Below are 14,354 nucleotides of genomic sequence, written 5' to 3'. Positions count from 1 at the left end.
AGAGTGTGTCAACGTACCCTCGTAGACCGAAAGCGGAAGCGTTAGCACAATGCGGTTGATGTAGTCGTACGTCTTCACGGCCCGACCGATCAAGCACTGAAACTACGTCACCTCCGAGTTCTAGCACACGTTCAACTCGATGACATCCCTCGAACTCCGATCCAGCCGAGTGTCGAGGGAGAGTTCCGTCAGCACGACGGCGTGGTGACGATCTTGATGTTCTACCGTCGCAGGGCTTCGCCTAAGCACCGCTACGATATTATCGACATGGACTATGGTGGAGGGGGCACCGCACACGGCTAAGAGATCCAAGGGATCAATTGTTGTTGTGTCTATGGGGTGCCCCCTGCCCCCGTATATAAAGGAGGAGAGGAGGGGGAGAGGGCCGGCCCCTATGGCGCGCCCTGGAGGAGTCCTACTCCCACCGGGAGTAGGATTTCCCCTCTTCCAAGTAGTAGGAGTAGGAGTCAAGGAAGGGGGAGAGGGAAGGGAAGGAAGGAGGGGGCGCAACTCCCCCTAGTCCAATTCGTACTAGGCCTTGGGGGGGCGCGCGGCCTGCCCTAGGCAGCCCCTCTCTCTTTCCCGTATGGCCCAATAAGGCCCAATACTTCTCCCCGGCGAATTCCCGTAACTCTCCGGTACTCCGAAAAATACCCGAATCACTCGGAACATTTCCGAACTCCGAATTGTCACATCCCTAGCTTCTGGTTTGCTCTGAGCTAGCTAGTCATGTGTGCATCATGTTTAAATTCTGAAATTTGAACTGAGGGAATTTTGGAAGCCTCAAAATTTAAATAATAGAAGGGCAAAAACCCTAAAATCTCATTCATTGTTCCAAAATGCTCTTCTTAAATGTTTGATAATTTTTGGCAAGGGTTCTGGTCCCAACCAAAATATTGAACATTTTTAAGGATTTATTTTTGGGACTTTGAATTTAAATCATTAGCTATTTGAATTTAAATTATATAATTAGAATATAATTTCAAATACCCCTGAAATATTTTATGAGCTTTTGGAAAAGTCCATCTAGCAAAAGTAAAAATATTCAGAGGAGTTTTTGGCATTGTTTGAATTATTTTAAATTCAAAACAGTGGCAAAATAAATTAATAAAATAAAACAGAACAGAAATAAAAAAGAACAGAAGCCTACCTGGGCCACTTACCTGTAGCCCACCTAGCGCCCCACCTGGCCCAGCAATGCGGCTGAGGCCCAGCCCAGCTCCCCACCGTCTTCAACCTCTGTCAGTAGGCAGAGGCGTGTCGACGCGCCCGCGCGCGAGCGCCACGCCACCAGGCTGCCTGCCTGCGTCCGAGGACAGCGCGACGCCGCGAATCCCCTCCTCGGTGTCGTCCCAGTCCGTTCGACTCGCTCACTCGATCCCCTGTTCTCTCCCTCGCCCTCCAGTCCCTTCCTCGAGCGCGACCGAATGTAGCCGTCGCCGCCGATGACGAGCATCGTAGCCATCGTGCACCCTAGGCCTCGCCCCGTGTCCAGCTGCTGAGAGAAGGTCTTCCTCATCTGCGCGCTCAAGATCAGAAGGCCGGGGCGTGCTGCATCGCCCTCAGCATCATCGTCTTCCTCGCCGGCAACCATGGATCCCCGCCGTCGATTCGCGCCAAAGAGGGCCTCCCCGAGCCGTCCGAGCTGCTCAACGACTCCGCTGTGAGGACTCCTTCGTTTTCCCCCTCCTCTCCTGCTCGTTCCCGTGCCGTAGCCGCCATCCCCGCAAGCACCGAGCTCCGGCCATCGCCATTGCCGGCGAACCTCGCGCCTCGGAGCTCTTCCACTCATTTTAGTAGCTCCCGCGTGCTCGCCCAGTCCCTAGGATCCCGATGCGCCTCTCTGCTTTCTGGCTAATGCGCTGCAGCCCTCGCGCCCGTGCAGCCGTAGCTCCGGCAGCCGCCCGGTCCATCACCACCGCCCCTACACGCTGCCCCAGCACACACCGCGGTCACCACTGGATGCGCTGCATCACGGGCTTTCTAGCGCGCCTAGCCGCAGCTCGAATCGTGCCCTGTGGGCGATTCCCGAGCCTCCGCCGCGTCTGGTCGTTGCCGGCGGCTAGACGCCGGTGGATTAGCCCCGGTTGACCAGGGATTTGACCCCCCTGGGTCACTGACGTGTGGGCCCGGGCCCTGCTAACTTTGGTTAAATTAATAACTAATTTAGTTAAGCCACTGACTCACTGACACGCAGGGCCCACAGGTCAGTTTGACCTGGACGGCGCCCGTTGACCTGCTGAGGTCAGCATGAGGTCATGCTGACGCAATAATTCCTTTCTGGAATTAAAATAAATTAGGAAATGATTTATAATTCCAGAAAATTGTATAAACTTCTAAAAATCATAGAAAATTAACCGTAACTCCAAATTAAATAATTTATATATGAAAAATTATCAGAAAAATCCAATCTATCCATCTGTACTATTTTCATGCATGTTAGAACAACTTATAGGCGCTGTTTAGCACAAATCATATAAAGGGCATTTAAATAATCACATATGGAGTTTGAATTTGAATCTTGTATTCAAACCAACTTCATTTAATCTGTTGCTAGTTGCATTAGCTCAAAACACATTCATATTGCCATGTCATGAGCATGCATCATATTGTGCATTGCATTGATTGTATCTCTTCCTTGTTGCCGGTATCTGTTCCCTCTCGGTAGACGATGTTCCGACGTTGTGATCGTTGACACTGATGAAGACTCAATGTTATCTTCAGAAGTGCCAGGCAAGCAAAACCCCCTTGTTCATTCCGATACAATCCTACTCTCTCACTCCTGCTCTCTTTTACTGCATTAGGACAACACTGATTCAACTGTTACTTGTTGCGGTAGCTGAACCCCTTTATCCTTTGCATGACCTGTCATTGCCACAGTAAATAGATGAAACCCACTAGCATGAGTAGGAGTTGTTTGAGCCCTGATGTGCCTACTCATTTATGTTTGTTGTCATGCCTGCTACTGCTTAGAGTTGAGTCAGGTCTGATTCATCGGGGATGAATCAGAGGCGTGTGAACATGTCCTACTATGTGTGAGCTAAGTGTGTGAATACGATTTGGTAAAGGTAGCGGTGAGAGGCCATGTAGGAGTACATGGTGGGTTGTCTCATTGCAGCTGTCCTCAGGAACTGAGTTCTGTGTTTGTGATCCATGATTCAGCTACTACCATACATTGGGCCCTGAAATATGACCCCGCTCGACTTCTTATTCACCCTCGTCCTCTGTCCAGGAGTTGCAAGTAGTTTCTGGTGTTTGTAGTACGCTGGAGGCCGTGGACAGCGCTGACCGTAGGGGTGGGCTGTGATGCGGTAGGCACGTGGCCGGGTAAACCGGGCACCCGTTTGGTGTCACGGAACCCTGTTCACATCGTTTGGGGCTGTGAGCGAAACTCCGGCCGGATCTCCTCATGGATGGAACCCGAATAGGCGATAAACCTGGACTAGAGACTTAGGTGTTTAGGTAGGTCGTGGTCTACACCCACGTCGGCTTTTGCTTGAACTCTGCCGAGCACATGTCGTGTGCAGACGCTAAGTGGTGGAAACATGTATGAAGAAGTACACCCCTGCAGGGTTGACATCATCTATTCGAATAGCCGTGTCCGCGGTAAAGGACTTCTGGGTTGCTTATATCAGTTCATAGACAAGTGAAAGTGGATAATCTAAAATACGCAAGATAAGCGTGAGTGCTATGGATGGCGTTCTCATAGGGAGACGGGAGCGGATCCATAGTGGTGTATTGATATGGTGAATATGTGGACTCGTGTGCGCCACCTCAAAAGAGTTACTTGCAGTCGTAGTTCAGGATAGCCACCGAGTCAAAGCTGGCTTGCTGCAGTTAAACCCCACCAACCCTTTGTTGATAATGATGCATATGTAGATAGTTCTGATGTAAGTCTTGCTGGGTACATTTGTACTCACGTTTGCCTATTTTATGTTTTTGCAGAGAGACTTCAGTCTCACTAGTAGTTTCGCGTGGACTTCGACGTTTAGCTTGTTACCTCAGCTACGATCTTGTGCCCCGGCAGGATCTGGTAGATAGTCAGGCTTCTCAGTCTTTTTCCGTTATAGATGTCTGTACCCAGACATGATAGCTTCCGCTTGTGCTTTGACTTGTATGCTCTGAATGTTGGATCGTGAGACCCCTGTTTGTAATATCTCGCTCCTCGGAGCCTATTGCATAAATACTTGAGTCGTAGAGTCATGTTGTGATGCCATGTTGTATTTGCACATATCGAGCATATTGTGTGTATGTTATTGAAATGCTTGGTATGTGTGGGATCTGACCATCTAGTTGTTTATCTTTAGTAGCCTCTCTTACGGGGAAATGTCTCCTAGTGTTTCACTGAGCCATGGTAGCTTGCTACTGCTCCGGAACACTTAGGCTGGCCGGCATGTGTCCTTCTTCGTTCCTGTGTCTGTCCCTTCGGGGAAATGTCACGCGATGAATACCAGAGTCCTGTTAGCCCGCTACAGCCCGGTTCACCGGAGTCCTGCTAGCCCAGTGCTACAGCCTGGATTCACTCGCTGATGACCGACACGTTCGATGCTGGGTCATGGATGCCTGTCCCTGTAAGTCTGTGCCACTTTGGGTTTACGACTAGCCATGTCAGCCCGGGTTCCTTATCATATGGATGCTAGCGACACTGTCATATACGTGTGCCAAAAGGCGCAAACGGTCCCGGGCAAAGGTAAGGCGACACCCGTGGGAATACCGTGCGTGAGGCCGCAAAGTGATATGAGGTGTTACATGCTAGATCGATGTGGCATTGAGTCGGGGTCCTGACACGAATATAGTCGTCCAATATATCGATCTTTACGTCTCGACCATTTAGAGACTCCTCGTCATATCCCCGATCTCATCCGGGACTTCGAACTCCTTCGGTACATCAAAGCTCATAAACTCATAATATAACTATCATCGAAACCTTAAGCGTGCGGACCCTACGGGTTCGAGAACAATGTAGACATGACCGATACATGTCTCCGGTCAATAACCAATAGCGGAACCTAGATGCTCATATTGGCTCCCACATATTCTACAAAGATCTTTATCGGTCAGACCGCATAACAACATACGTTGTTCCCTTTGTCATCGGTATGTTACTTGCCCGAGATTCGATCGTCGGTATCTCAATACCTAGTTCAATCTCGTTACCGGCAAGTTTCTTTACTCGTTCCATAATACATCATTCCGCAACTAACTCATTAGTTGCAATGCTTGCAAGGCTTAAGTGATGTGTATTACCGAGAGGGCCCAGAGACACTTCTCCGACAATCGGAGTGACAAATCCTAATCTCGAAATACGCCAACCCAACATGTACCTTCGGAGACACCTGTAGAGCTCCTTTATAATCACCCAGTTACGTTGTGACGTTTGGTAGCACACAAAGTGTTCCTCTGATAAACGGGAGTTGCATAATCTCACAGTCATAGGAACATGTATAAGTCATGAAGAAAGCAATAGCAACATACTAAACGATCAAGTGCTAAGCTAACAGAATGGGTCAAGTCAATCACATCATTCTCCTAATGATGTGATCCCGTTAATCAAATGACAACTCTTTCGTCCATGGCTAGGAAACATAACCATCTTTGATAAACGAGCTAGTCAAGTAGAGGCATACTAGTGACACTATGTTTGTCTATGTATTCACACATGTATTATGTTTCCGGTTAATACAATTCTAGCATGAATAATAAACATTTATCATGAAATAAGAAAATAAATAATAACTTTATTATTGCCTCTAGGGCATATTTCCTTCAGTCTCCCACTTGCACTAGAGTCAATAATCTAGTTCACATCGCCATGTGATTTAACACCAATATTCACATCTGTATGTGATTAATACCCATAGTTCACATCGTCACGTGATCAACACCCATAGGGTTTACTAGAGTCAATAATCTAGTTCACATCGCTATGTGATTAAGACCCAAAGAGTACTTAGGTATGATCATGTTTTGCTCGTGAGAGAAGTTTAGTCAACGGATTTGTCACATTTAGAGCCGTATGTATTTTGCAAATACTCTATGTCTACAATGCTCTGCACGGAGCTACACTAGCTAATTGCTCCCACTTTCAATATGTATCTAGATTGAGACTTAGAGTCATCTGGATCGGCGTAAAATGAACTCTTTTATCACCTCCATAATCAAGAAACATCTCCTTAGTCCTCACTAAAGATATTCTTGACCGCTGTCCAGTGATCTACTCTTAGATCAAAATTGTATTCCTTTGCCAAACTCAGAGCAAGGTATACAATAGGTCTGGTACACAACATAGCATACTTTATAGAACTTATGACTGAGGCATAGGGAATGACTTTTCATTCTCTTTCTATTTTCTGCCATGGTCTGGTTTTGAGTCTTACTCAACATCACACCTTTGTATCATAGGCAAGAACTCTTTCTTTGACTGTTCCATTTTGAACTACTTCAAAATCTTGTCAAGGTATGTACTCATTGAAAAATCTTATCAAGCGTCTTGATCTATCTCTATAGATCTTGATGCTCAATGTGTAAGCAGCTTCACCGAGGTCTTTCTTTGAAAAACTCCTTTCAAACACTTCTTTATGCTTTCCAGAAAATTCTACATCATTTCCGATCAACAATATGTCATTCACATATACTTATCAGAAAGGCTGTAGTGCTCCCACTTACTTTCTTGTAAATACAGGCCTTTCCAAAAGTCTGTATAAAACCATATGCTTTCATCAACTCATCAAAGCGTATATTCCAACTCCGAGATGCTTGCACCAGTCCATTGATGGATCGCTGGAGCTTGCACATTTTGTTAGCACCTTTCAGATCGACAAAACCTTCTGGTTGCATCATATACAACTCTTCTTCCAGAAGTCCATTCAGGAACATAGTTTTGATATCCATTTGCCAGATTTCATAAAATGTGGCAATTGCTAACATGATTCAGACAGACTTAAGCATCGTTATGAGTGAGAAAATCTCATCATATTCAACACTTTGAACTTGTCGAAAACCTTTCGCAACAAGTCGAGCTTCGTACATAGTAACACTACTATCAGTGCCCGTCTTCCTCTTGAAGATCCATTTATTTTCTATGGCTTGCCGATCATCGGCCAAGACAACCAAAGTCCATACTTTGTTCTCATACATGGATCCCATCTCAAATTTCATGGCCTTAAGCCATTTCGCGGAATCTGGGCTCATCATCGCTTCCTCATAGTTCATAGGTTCATCATGGTCTAGTAACATGACTTCCAGAACACGATTACCGTACCACTCTGGTGCGGATCTTACTCTGGAAGACCTACGAGGTTTGATAGCAACTTGATCTGAAGTTTCATGATCATCATCATTAACTTCCTCACTAATTGGTGTAGGAATCACTAGAACTGATTTCTGTGATGAACTACTTTCCAATAAGGGAGAAGGTACAATTACCTCATCAAGTTCTACTTTCCTCCCACTCACTTCTTTCAAGAGAAACTCCTTCTCTAGAAAGGATCCATCTAAGCAATGAATATCTTGCTTTCGGATCTGTGATAGAAGGTGTACCCAATAGTTTCCTTTGGGTATTCTATGAAGACGCACTTCTCCGATTTGGGTTCGAGCTTATCAGGTTGAAACTTTTTTACATAAGCATCGCAGTCCCAAATTTTAAGAAACGACAACTTTGGTTTTTTGCCAAACCACAGTTCATAAGGCGTCATCCCAAACGGATTTTGATGGTGCCCTATTTAAAGTGAATGCAACTGTCTCTAATGCATAACCCCAAAACGATAGTGGTAAATCGGTAAGATACATCATAGATCGCACCATATCCAATAAAGTGCGGTTATGACGTTCGGACACACCATTACGTTGTGGTGTTCCATGTGGCGTGAGCTGTGAAACTATTCCACATTGTTTTAACTGAAGGCCAAACTCGTAACTCAAATATTCATCTCCACGATCAGATCGCAGGAACTTTATTTTCTTGTTACGATGATTTTCCACTTCACTCTGAAATCCTTTGAACCTTTTCAACAATTTCAGACTTATGTTTCATCAAGTAGATATACCCATATCTGCTCAAATCATCTGTGAAGGTCAGAAAATAACGATACTTGCCACGAGCCTTAATACTCATTGGATCGCATACATCGGTATGTATTATTTCCAATAAGTCAGTAGCTCGTTCCATTGTTCCGGAGAACGGAGTTTTAGTCATCTTGCCCAAAAGGCATGGTTCGCAAACATCAAATGATTCATAACCAAGTGATTCTGAAAAATCCATCTTTATGGAGTTTCTTCATGCGCTTTACACCGATATGACCCAAATGGCAGTGCCACAAATAAGTTGCACTATCATTATTAACTTTGCATCTTTTGGCATCAATATTATGAATATGTGTATCACTATGATCGAGATCCAACAAACTATTTTCATTGGGTGTATGACCATTGAAGGTTTTATTCATGTAAACAGAACAACAATTATTCTCTGACTTTAAATGAATAACCGTATTGCAATAAACATGATCAAATCATATTTATGCTCAACGCAAACGCCAAATAACATTTATTTAGGTTTAACACTAATCCCGAAAGTATAGGGAGTGTATGATGATGATCATATCAATCTTGGAACTACTTCCAACACTCATCGTCACTTCCCCTTCAAGTCTCTATTTATTGTGTAATTCTTGTTTCGAGTTACTAACCTTAGCAACTGAACAAGTATCAAATACTCAGGGGCTACCATAAACACTAGTAAGGCACACATCAATATCCTGTATATCAAATATACCCTTGTTTACTTTGCCATCCTTCTTATCCACCAAATATTCAGGGCATTTCCGCTTCCAGTGACCATTTCCTTTGCAGTGTAAGCACTCAGTTTCAGGCTTTGGTCCAGCTTTGGTCTTCTTCACGGGAGTGACAACCTGTTTGCCATTCTACTTGAAGTTTCCCTTTCTTTCCCTTTGCCCTTTTCTTGAAACTAGTGGTCTTGTCAATCATCAACACTTGATGCTCTTTCTTGATTTCTACCTTCATCGATTTCAACATCACGAAGAGCTCGAGAATCGTTTTCGTCATCCCTTGCATACTATAGTTCATCACAAAGTTCTACTAACTTGGTGATGGTGACTAGAGAACTCTGCCAATCACTATCTTATCTGGAAGATTAACTCCCACTTGATTAAGGCGATTGTAGTACCCAGACAATCTGAGCACGTGCTCACTAGTTGAGCGATTCTCCTCCATCTTTTAGCCATAGAACTTGTTGGAGACTTCATATCTCTCAACTCGGGTATTTGCTTGAAATATTAACTTCAACTCCTGGAACATCTCATATGGTCCATGACGTTCAAAACGTATTTGAAGTCCCAATTCTAAGCCGTTAAGCATGGTGCACTAAACTATCAAGTAGTCATCATATTGAGCTAGTCAAACATTCATAACGTCTGCATCTGCTCCTGTAATAGGTTTGTCACCTAGCGGTGCATTAAGGACATAATTCTTCTGTGCAGCAATGAGGATAACCTCAGATCACGGATCCAATCCGTACCATTGCTACTAACATCTTTCAACACAATTTTCTCTAGGAACATATCAAAATAAACATATGAAAGCAACAACGCAAGCTATTGATCTACAACATAATTTGCAAAATACTACCAGGACTAAGTTCATGATAAATTTAAGTTCAATTAATCATATTACTTAAGAACTCCCACTTAGATAGACATCCCTCTAATCCTCTAAGTGATTACGTGATCCATATCAAGTACACCATGTCCGATCATCACGTGAGATGGAGTAGTTTCAATGGTGAACATCATGTTGATCATATCTACTATATGATTCACGCTCGACCTTTCGGTCTCCGTGTTTCGAGGCCATATCTGTTATATGCTAGGCTCGTCAAGTTTAACCTGAGTATTCCGCGTGTGCAACTGTTTTGCACCCGTTGTATTTGAACGTAGAGCCTATCACACCCGATCATCACGTGGTGTCTCAGCACGAAGAACTTTCACAACAGTGCATACTCAGGGAGAACACTTTTACTATGATAATTTAGTGAGGGATCATATTATAATGCTACCGTCAATCAAAGCAAGTTAAGATGCATAAAAGATAAACATCACATGCAATCAATATAAGTGATATGATATGGCCATCATCATCTTGTGCTTGTGATATCCATCTTCGAAGCACCGTCATGATCACCATCGTCACCGGCGCGACACCTTGATCTCCATCGTAGTATCGTTGTCGTCTCGCCAATCTTATGCTTCTACGACTATCGCTACCGCTTAGTGATAAAGTAAAGCATTACAGGGCGATTGCATTGCATACAATAAAGCGACAACCATATGGCTCCTGCCAGTTGCCGATAACTCTGTTACAAAACATGATCATCTCATACAATAAAATTTAGCATCATGTCTTGACCATATCACATCACAGCATGCCCTGCAAAAACAAGTTAGACATCCTCTACTTTGTTGTTGCAAGTTTTATGTGGCTGCTACGGGCTTAGCAAGAATCGTTCTTGCCTACGCATCAAAACCACAATGATAGTTTGTCAAGTTGGTGCTGTTTTAACCTTAGCAAGGACCGGGCGTAGCCACACTCGGTTCAACTAAAGTTGGAGAAACTGACACCCGCCAGCCACCTGTGTGCAAAGCACGTCGGTAGAACCAGTCTCGCGTAAGCGTACGCGTAATATCGGTCCGGACCGCTTCATCCAACAATACCGCCAAACCAACGTATGACATGCTGGTAAGCAGTATGACTTATATCACCCACAACTCACTTGTGTTCTACTCGTGCATATGACATCTACGCATAAAACCTGGCTCTGATACCACTGTTGGGGAACGTAGTAATTTCAAAAAATTTCCTACGCACACGCAATATCATGGTGATGCATAGCAACGAGAGGGGAGAGTGTATCCACGTACCCTCGTAGACCAAAAGCGGAAGCGTTAGCACAACGCGGTTGATGTAGTCGTACGTCTTCACGGCCCGACCAATCACGCACCGAAACTACGGCACCTCCGAGTTCTAACACACGTTCAGCTCGATGACATCCCTCGAACCCCGATCCAGCCGAGTGTCGAGGGAGAGTTCCGTCAGCACGACGGCGTGGTGATGATCTTGATGTTCTACCGTCGCAGGGCTTCGCCTAAGCACCGCTACGATATTATCGAGGTGGACTATGGTGGAGGGGGGCACCGCACACAGCTAAGAGATCCAAGGGATCAATTGTTGTTGTGTCTATGGGGTGCCCCCTGCCCCCGTATATAAAGGAGGAGAGGAGGGGGAGAGGGCCGACCCCTATGGCACGCCCTAGAGGAGTCCTACTCCCGCCGGGAGTAGGATTCCCCCCCTTCCAAGTAGTAGGAGTAGGAGTCAAGGAAGGGGGAGAGGGAAGGGAAGGAAGGAGGGGGCGTAGCTCCCCCTAGTCCAATTCAGACTAGGCCTTGGGGGGGCGCGCGGCCTGCCCTAGGAAGCCCCTCTCTCTTTCCCGTATGGCCCAATAAGGCCCAATACTTCTCCCCGGCGAATTCCCGTAACTCCCCGGTACTCCAAAAAATACCCGAATCACTCGGAACCTTTCCGAACTCCGAATATAGTCGTCCAATATATCGATCTTTACGTCTCGACCATTTCGAGACTCCTCGTCATATCCCCGATCTCATCCGGAACTCCGAACTACTTCGGTACATCAAAACTCATAAACTCATAATATAACTGTCATCGAAACCTTAAGCGTGCGGACCCTATGGGTTCGAGAACAATGTAGACATGACCGAGACATGTCTCCGGTCAATAACCAATAGCGGAACCTGGATGCTCATATTGGCTCCCATATATTCTACGAAGATCTTTATCGGTCAGACCGCATAACAACATACGTTGTTCCCTTTGTCATCGGTATGTTACTTGCCTGAGATTCGATCGTCGGTATCTCAATACCTAGTTCAATCTCGTTACCGGCAAGTCTCTTTACTCGTTCCGTAATACATCATTCCGCAACTAACTCATTAGTTACAATGCTTGCAAGGCTTAAGTGATGTGTATTACCGAGAGGGCCCAGAGATACTTCTCCGACAATTGGAGTGACAAATCCTAATCTCGAAATACGCCAACCCAACATGTACCTTCGGAGACACCTGTAGAGCTCCTTTATAATCACCCAGTTACGTTGTGACGTTTGGTAGCACACAAAGTGTTCCTCTGATAAACGGGAGTTGCATAATCTCATAGTCATAGGAACATGTATAAGTCATGAAGAAAGCAATAGCAACATACTAAACGATCAAGTGCTAAGCTAACAGAATGGGTCAAGTCAACCACATCATTCTCCTAATGATGTGATCCCATTAATCAAATGACAACTCTTTCGTCCATGGCTAGGAAACATAACCATCTTTGATAAACGAGCTAGTCAAGTAGAGGCATACTAGTGACACTATGTTTGTCTATGTATTCACACATGTATTATGTTTCCGGTTAATACAATTCTAGCATGAATAATAAACATTTATCATAAAATAAGAAAATAAATAATAACTTTATTATTTCCTCTAGGGCATATTTCCTTCAGGATGAACCCCGGGTAGTCAACAAAAGCCGGATCTTTTTCAAAAACATCAGGGTCGGCATCGCCCCTCAATCTGGCTCGTCCTTGGCCGGGTTCCTCAACCCGGCCAAGCCCCACAATCCGGCCTGGCCCGCTGGCGCATGCCAGCCAACCCTGCCAAACCAAGACTTCTCCCACAAGAAAGCTCCACCATGGTGTGCCCCTCAACGCGGCCACGGGTCAGCTCTCGTCCCATCTGGGACATACGTCGGATCAAGTCCCCGTAAAGGAGATGAGCATGGCTACAGTGGCTCACCAACCCCGCTGACCGGCAGGTGCGTGGCTATAGTGGCCCACCAACCCCGCTGACCGGCAGGGGCATGGCTACAGTGGCCCACCAACCCCGCTGACTGATAGGAGCGTCGCAACAGTAGCCCACCTACTCCATAGACCAGGGTCGGCATGGCAATAGTGCATCCCTTGTCCTGCTGATGCAAGCCGATGGCGACCAGGCGACGTGCCACTATGGCCGAGCCGGGTCAACCACTCGTGATGCACGACAAGACGAGGAACAGTGCCCGCTGGCGCACGGTGCCCGCGCTCGGAGAACCCAGCGAATCGTGGCACCCGGCGGGCCGCAACACCGGCTTCCCAGACGCTGACATCCTGGCCCCGCGCCCATGTAATTTTACCATTGTAACCCTGGGGGGTTGACCTATAAAACCCCCCTAGGGGCCTCCCTGCCAAGGGTCGACCATCAATAGAATACACACATACGCAAGGAGAAGGAGCAGCCTGAGCCCTGGCCCGCCTTCCTTCCTCCCACAAACAGCTCTAGGAGCAAGCTTGTAATATCCACATATAAACCACACTCGGCAGGATTAGCGATGTTATCTCTCTGGAGAGCCCTAAACCTGGGTATTTCTTGCGTCCCTCGCTCGCTCATGCCGACCTCGCCCGTGGAGCCCACCGGTGCCCTCGAGTCTGTCCCTCTCTTTAGCCATCCTTTGGCATCTACCGTGCACCCACCATGACAGTACTATTGAATTGACTCAACTTTCACCTATAGTCAACTGTGCATCATAGGTAGACAATTTTATCACGAGAGTATAATTTTGGAGCACGGTGCATTGGAGAACCTTAATTTAAATAGTTTAAAAGTCAGATATAAAGTTTCAACAATTTCTGAAAAAAATCTACATGAACATATGAATATATATTACACGTGTGCAAAATTGATGACAAAATAAGTAAACATCTGGGCTATACAGAAATAACAAAATAGCTATCTCTAAATAATGAATAATACATACAAAAATACATAGGAGCACCCGCGGGCGCACTCCCGCCTATATCTCACCACTAAATGAGAATAGGGATCTTATCACTATATTAGTATGCACATATTCATCTCACCACTAAATGAGAATATGGATCTTATCACTATATTAGTATGCACATATTCTTTAGTTTTAATTGGATGTATGCTTTTTTTAGAGAGACATTCTTTTGCAGTCTTAATGATCTTTGACTAGGAATACATGCATCTAGATGTGGACGACTCGACATACATTTGACAATGGCCCCACATGTATGCCGATTTTATTGAGGCCTATGTTTTGAATCATATAACACATCTAATATTTTGTGTGTACTAAGTTCTTAGGAAATTTCTTTCAATACTAATCCTTAGAAAATTATGTAAATAATCCGAGAGATTTTTCAACAATCTTAAGTGAAAAATTGGGAACATCATGGTAATAATTCTAGATACTTTTTCATATTAATCTCGTGT

The sequence above is a fragment of the Triticum aestivum genome, chromosome 5B (assembly GCF_018294505.1).
Source record: "Triticum aestivum cultivar Chinese Spring chromosome 5B, IWGSC CS RefSeq v2.1, whole genome shotgun sequence".
NCBI lineage: Eukaryota > Viridiplantae > Streptophyta > Magnoliopsida > Poales > Poaceae > Triticum > Triticum aestivum.
The sequence above is the reverse complement of the archived record's forward strand: the minus strand, read 5'-3'. Positions refer to the sequence as shown.